The following is a 7579-nucleotide window of genomic DNA, read 5'->3' on the forward strand; positions in this document are numbered from 1 at the left end:
GCTTCTCTCTCTCTCTCTCTCTCTCTCTCTCTCTCTCTCTCTCTCTCTCTCTGTGGGGGTGGATATTGGGTTTTGGTCCATTATAGAACACCTTGTTTTTTGTATATTTATATTCTTCACATTTAAGATGGTTAGTCTTATATATAGAATTTTTAATAATCCACATTTGTGTGTTTTATTGATTGTTCTTTGTTTATTCTTCCATTTCTAATTCCTCAGTTTTATCTGAGCATTTTAGTGTACTCTCCTCTATCTCTGGCCTTACAGTATTTTATGCTTCTTTTAAATCAGCTAAATGCCCTTAGAAGTGTCACGGAACTGCTTCAGTTGTCACTGAGGTACCCTTACAGTGGCTTTGCCAGCTTCTGTCTCTTGAACACAGTGACATTGCTGTTGTTCGCTTCATTCTTGCATATGCTGGACATACCTAATAGATGGTAGTTAGAATTACCTTACCACAACTACATGTTGCCTCAGCTAAGGGTTAGGAAAGGAAAAGATACTGTTTTTTTTAATTTGTTTGTTTGTTTTACTGATTATGTAATAAGTGAGTGATTTAATGGTTTATGACAAAAAACTTATTTTTTTCCTTCTGGTGGATTAAGTTTTATGTTATTTTACCTTTTCTGTCTTCTAAGACTCTTTTTTTGCCCTTTATACTCTTGATGTCTGAGCATTAGATGCCTTAATGTAAACTTTCAAATCAACCCTGCTTGGTGATCTATGGGCTTTCAGAATCTGCTGTTTGTTGTCTGCTATTAATTTCAGAAGTCTTTGACTATAATTTTAGATTTCTTGGCCCACACACTCTTTTCCCTCTGGTAGACCAGCTCTCCACGATGTTTCTGGCTCATCTTTACTTGTTTATTTTGTCCCCCTCTGTGATGTATTATGTAAATGCTCTCTTTGCATTTCTGCTTTGGAAGTTTCTGTTGATCCATGTAAAATATCACTGATTTTCGTCAATGCAAGTTTATGGTCCAGTGTGAAATGAAAGGCATTCTTTATTTTTATAACAGGGTTTTAAAAATTTGCATTTATGTTTTATTTTTAGAGTCAAATTTCTTTGTAATTTGCATTAGATATCTATGGTTACACATTATCTACGTTTTTCACTATCATTCTTACAGTACCAACCAGAGTTATTTGAAATATGTAAAAGTTATTTAAAAAGCATTTTATTTAGCCTGTTCACGCAGTATATAACAAAGTATTGATGACTGTATTACTTATTACTATTTTTTATATTTCTAATACTTACGAGGTCTAGAATCAAGCTGCTCCTTAAAAGGGACATTTCATCAACAGCTGGGTCTACCAGTACTCAACTTTAGGCTTCTAGCCCCTAGAATTATGGAAAACAAATGTTCTTTTCTTACACTACATTATTTATGGTATTTGTCATTATAGCTGAGCTGATTAAGATACCACTGAACCTAGAAGTATAGGCAGAATTTTGCTTTCAGTAACAAAGTTTGTGTGTTCATTTCAGGGGCGAGATAGTGCAAACTGAAGAAAATCAACTCGGCCTTCAAATCTTCAGGAAATCTTTCTAGTCAAACCAGACCAATGAACTCTCTCACATTAAAACTTCTGTGGAGATATTACCAAAATAATAACACAAAAATATTAGTAGATAATATATTGACTACTGACTGTGACAGGGCCCATGTTACACCCTACCTCTATTGTTTAAGCTAACCTTCCTAACAATGCTTCGAGCCGTATGATTTTCACTGTGTATTTATGACCATTTAACAAAGGAGAAATTAAGGCATATAATGATACATATTCAAAGTGGCATTGTTGGTAAGTGCTAATTTCCATGTCAGCCTCGACCCATAGTCACTCTGAATTCTATAATGTAGAAATAAAGACACCAAGTACAAACTGTAGTCACTTGTCAAGGGATGCTTCTTAAGCAATATTTTTTTATACCTCTCCTTGAATACTTGCAAGAACTACCACATTAACTATGCTGTGCACTTCTTTATAGCTTGGGACACATGGTTTGGAATGACTCTATGCATGTAGGCAGAAATCAACAAATATTTGTAGGATCAGTCTTCAGAATGATCAAAGGTGAGGGCAGTGAATCTGGAGGACACAGTCTGCCTTCTCTTAACTGCCTAGTGCTAGTTTCTCCATCTGATAGAATTTCTGTAAGATGCTGAGACTTATCATTCCTTACAGGGTGTGTGTGTGTGTGTGTGTGTGTGTGTGTGTGTGTGTGAGAGAGAGAGAGAGAGAGAGAGAGAGAGAGAGAGAGAGAGAGAATGAACACTTTCTTTTGAGCACATAGCTATGTCCGCAGTGGCTTAACCCAGGGAACCATATGATTCCACAAAGTTCTCCTCATCTATACCTTTACCAGCCTTGTATACTCAAGACCTTGGAGAAAAAAGTTAGTTCTTTGAGGAATGATACATGGATGAAAAGTTGAAAGATTTTCATGGCCAAGAGAAAGAGATTGGATTCCTTCTTGGGATTTGAAAATATATCAGTTCAGTTTTGTTTTTGTTTGTTTGTTTGTTTAACAGGCAGGATCTGGCCTATTCTCTTGAGCTCTGGGTAGTGGTCAGACAGGGTGTGGGATGTAAACAGGGTGCCATGGCTTGAAAGATTCAGAATAGCACAGAAAGAACTTAGACTGTCCTAGCAGATTGCAGAAGAGTGGGTCCTGAGTATCTGAACCACAAGCTGTACAGAGTGAAAACCAGATGCTCCAATCCCTATTTTTGGGGAATTATTCAAATTCCTTGATCATTTTTTAGACTCCTGAAAGGAAAAGGGAATATAATGGGAGCTGTGAGTGTAATTGATTTTCTTGTTTCCCTGTAGAATGGAGCTTTACATTAAGCAGATTAACTACAATTTAGAAATATGAACTTTGCATGTTGCTTCTCAGTGACTGGAACAAACTATGCTGCTATAATAACTTAAATCTTTATAATTATTTCTTGGTATTTTTTGGTAGCTAGTTTCTTTTCAAATAACTATAATTTTAAAATTTAAGTAATCTAGTGGAAATTTCTGTTTTCAGTGTTGTGGAAGATATACTGTTCAAAGTCTCACAGTGAAGAGCAAAGATAAACCTCCAGTTCTTCACCCCTCTGTTCAAATGCTTTTCCTCTATCTGCCCCGTAACCCTGGTGCTTTCCTCTGTCTTGTGATCGGCTAGGACAGGCTGAGTCCTTTCTTTCTGTGTTATTCTAAATATTTCAAGCCATGGCACCTGTTTGCCTTCCGCAGCCTGTCTGATCACTACTCTGAGCTCAAGAGAATGGGGCAGACCTTGCCCATTATGTAAATTTTGTATAAATTAGATTTTTCACTTGTACAAACTGTTACAGGCTAAACAGTGTTCTACAAAGTTCATATATTAAAGCCTTAATCCCTCGGGTGGTGATACTTGAGGAAAGAGACTTTAAATAGGTAGGACAGGTTACTGGGATTATAAGTGTGAGGTCCTGATTTAATATGGCTGCTGTTTTTAAAAGAGGAAGAGACACATGAAAGCATGTACACTGGGATGCATGTTCATAAGTCAGAGGACAGGTAAGAACATAGTGCGATGGTATCTCATTTGTAAGATAAGTTTCATGAGAAACTTGATTTGGGGCTTTCAATCCCCCAGAATAATGAGTGAGACATATGCCTACTTTATGAGCACTTCGGTGATTTCTTGTTACTTAGCATACTAAAAGAAACCACTTCCTATACCACAGTTTTAAGAGTAAGAACTTTAGTGAACAGAACCATCTTTATGCCATTGTCTACTACAATTTCCTCTTTGTTCTAGGCGCTGTGATACTTTGCATGAGTACACATTTTACTTGCATCCTTACTTCTAAAGCTATTTATTTGTGCTGACACCAGCATGGCTGTAACATGTCAGTTTTTGCTCCAGCTTCATCTTCTGTTAAGTCTCATCTCTGGATCTTGGAGGTGTGTCATTGTTGCTCCTTGCCTGTCCTGAGGGAGTGAAGACAGCTCTTGAGAAACATATGGTTATAGTCCCATATTTGCCAAACTGCTAATTCTAGGGCCACTTCTGATACGTCAGCACACAAATTTTCTGTGGCTCAGTTCTTCATAGGCAAGATCAACCTCTTCAGCAGAGAGAACCATTGTACAGGAATCAAAAAATCATACTGGTTTCCATGGTCAACTTATGTGGGTATGCCTAGCTATTCTGCCTATGGATTCCTGTGTTTCCTTGGTACTTTTTCAGGGAGTTATCTCTTACATTTCAAGGGTCAATTTATAGATGACTCAGAGTTAGCATTTCTCTTAGGGTTCAACTTTCCTTCTAAGACTCCATACAATTGAGATGAGCCCTCAGCTCTTGGAGTTGTTCTGCTTAGAAAAGTGAGGCTCAGCACTTGGATTTTTGAAGGAATTGATAGCACAAGCTTTCTTGAAGTGGGTATGTAGATGTTTGAACATGTTGGGAAGGAAATTTCATTCAGGAGTAAATACATGAGCAAGTTGGAAAGATAAAGGATATGTCTTAGGAATAAAGAATTAATATACCTGGCCTAAATCACAAGACATCTGTTAAAATACATAAAATACATTTTCGGGAACAGTTACATTAATGAGTTTTAAATATTTCTTAATTATAAGTAAATAAATATGCATGTTATGTAATATATGAAATATATTATATATAAGGGTGTTCGTTAAGTTCTTGTCCTGTTTGAACTTTAATACATTTAATTTTTCATATGATGTAAGGTATCTGTAGATGGGTCAAGTGTAAAGGCTAGAGGTCAACATCAGGTGACCTCTATCACTCTTCACCTGATTTTTTGAGATAGAACTTCTTATTTTACATGGAGCTTACTAATGACCTAGACTGGTTTGCCAGTGAGTCCCTGGGATCCTCTGTCTCCATCTCCCAGTGTTAGGACTGCACATGTGCATCGCCATGCCTGGTTTTTCTATGGAATCTAGGGATCTGAACTCAGGTCACCTTGCCTAGTCAGAAAGCACTACAACCACTGAGATATCTATCAGGACCCTTGTTCTGTGAAATTTCAAAGAATAGGTGTTAAATCAAAACAAACCTCCAAAATCTTTTCTAAATTCCTTTTTAAAAAATCATCAGGAGTTCTATCCAAAGAGACAGTTAACAAAGCTAGAAATTGTATTACTGTAGAAAATTTCACAAATTCTTGCAAAATTTATCAGTATAACCTTGATCTGTTTTCTTGATGTCTGTACTTAGGAGAGGTTTAGCCTGATCCTATGGAGTCTCTTACAGTGCTAATATTCTAGGATACAAACAACATGTGGACAAACAGTAAGTTTAATTATATGCTTGCAAAGTCATCTAGAGGGCCAGTTCCATCTGTTCCTTAAGTTTCAAACCTTATTAATTACTGGTTTTCTAAGGTCATTTCTGTTGGTGGGAGGGGACTCCTTGGACTACAGACTTTTCATGTCTGGCTTCTCATGGCACAGTATTTCCCAAGACTTGGGGGCCAGATGTCAATACTTTTGAAGATGCACTAAGGATTTGAATTCTGTTTCACAGTAAATATCACATGTAAATTATTAATCTATAGCAGATGAAATGTATATTACTGCATCGCATTAAACTTTAATGTTGCAAAGACCAGCCTCAACATCACATACAGATTCTGATGGTAGGGAACCAATTCTGGTCCTCCAACTAACATCCAGATTTAGACTCTAGGTAGTTTAAGCAAAAGTCTTTGGAAGGAACATTTATTCCTAGAATTATAAAGAAAGACTATGAGCACTTTCTCAAACCAAATGATAAAAACTAGCATTTACTATAGTTGTATTATATACCAAGTGCTCTTCTAAGTGTCCTTAAACATCTGGTAATCTTCCAGACCATACTATAAGGAAAGCCATTTCCAGTTACACTGTTTTAAGGATTGTTCTTTGTTAAGTACCAGTTACAGGTTTGGAATTGTTTCATGTGGTAGGGACATAGTTATTTGAAGAGAATTTGCTTTCTGGTGAGATGAGACAGATAATGTCCTCAAAGCAACAGATGAACATATAATTTCTAAGACATGAGAACTATGAAGTAAATACAACAAGATCATGTGCTCACTCAAGGTCATTTTTATACTTTGTCTGCCTGCAAAGGACATTGTTGGGATAAAGGTTCAACTAATTTAATAGTAATTTTTCAGAAAAATATCTGGATAAATTTAATTCTTTGAATGGCTAGTGTGTGGGTATATCCATGTATCAGAAGTTTATTTTAATCAGCTACTCATGAGCTTCTCTTGTGTGTTTCTCTGTGCACATTTCATATACAGCATCTTATTGTAGTAACCTTTCTGAATGATGTAAAATCATAGCTGTTATGAATGACTGAGGTCAAAAATATTATAAAAAGGTGATTGGAGTTCTGTTTCCTCAAATATTGTCTATCTATCTACTGTCTTTCACATTTCTCAGTTACATCTCTGTGGTGTTTCATTTTCTTAATTTGCCTTAGCTTGTCTGTGAATGGCTTGGAATAATTTGTAAAAAGACCAGCTGATCAGCCATAGCATGGTCATGAATGTAATTACACAGAGTAGGTACACTGCCTGGAAATAGCTCCTGCCACACATTCTATTCTTTTCTCAGATTGCTCTCAGAGTGGTGTGTCCCCTCTGTGTACATATCTGTGAGGTACCACATGGTACTAAATATGTATATTCATTATATAATGGTTAAATCACAGTGAACATACCTCAACTCAATCTTAAATAGCAGGACCTCTGGATCTTTTTCTGCTCATTTTGGAATCCCTTGTCACTCATCCACCTCCTCCTGCCTTAGGAGCCAGCAAATCCCCCAGAAATAGGTCTCTTCAGTATTTACCTCCATTGCCTTAATAAGACTTGAAAGTCCAATTGTTATACTTGGGCATATACCAGCTCCCCCTGGCAATTGCTTTCCCTCATTATAAATATTGTTCTCACCTACTCTGTAGTTAAGGCACAAGCACATGGCCTAGGATCTTCCAGTGAACAACCTACTTACTTGGCAATAAAACCAAGTAGAACTAAGTGGCAGTATACATAGAGACCAGTATTCTAACTTATGTGGTGGGGAAGGTGAGCATCTAGAGCAGCTCTTTCTAGCACCAAGTCCATAGTGTATACATGCAATAGTCACCATGATGGTATTCTAGGAGGGTCTTATGCTGAACATTACTTGAATTATTTCTATGTGCTTTACCCAGTTCCATCTGTCCTACCCTGGACAGCATAAGTTTCACAATTTGGATTCCTAGACATTCTATGAGCCACACAGTATCTTTTACTAACTTTATGTGTAAGCTAAGGAGTGTATTCGAGAAGTCTGGCTCAGAACACTGATCAACAAACCTGATATATTGACATTTTATTGTGACACTCAAGGATGGAAAGCATTCAGGGAAGAGGGCTATGATGATGGAATAATTAAGATGGAACTTCTTCAGAATGACTAACTTAAACCAGGGAGGAGGTCGCCATATCTCCTCACTTATCTGGTTGCACATTCTTTCCTTTCTTCCTTCCTTCCTTCCTTCCTTCCTTCCTTCCTTCCTTCCTTCCTT

This window comes from Grammomys surdaster, unplaced genomic scaffold, assembly GCF_004785775.1.
Source record: "Grammomys surdaster isolate TR1022 unplaced genomic scaffold, NIH_TR_1.0 150, whole genome shotgun sequence".
Lineage (NCBI taxonomy): Eukaryota > Metazoa > Chordata > Mammalia > Rodentia > Muridae > Grammomys > Grammomys surdaster.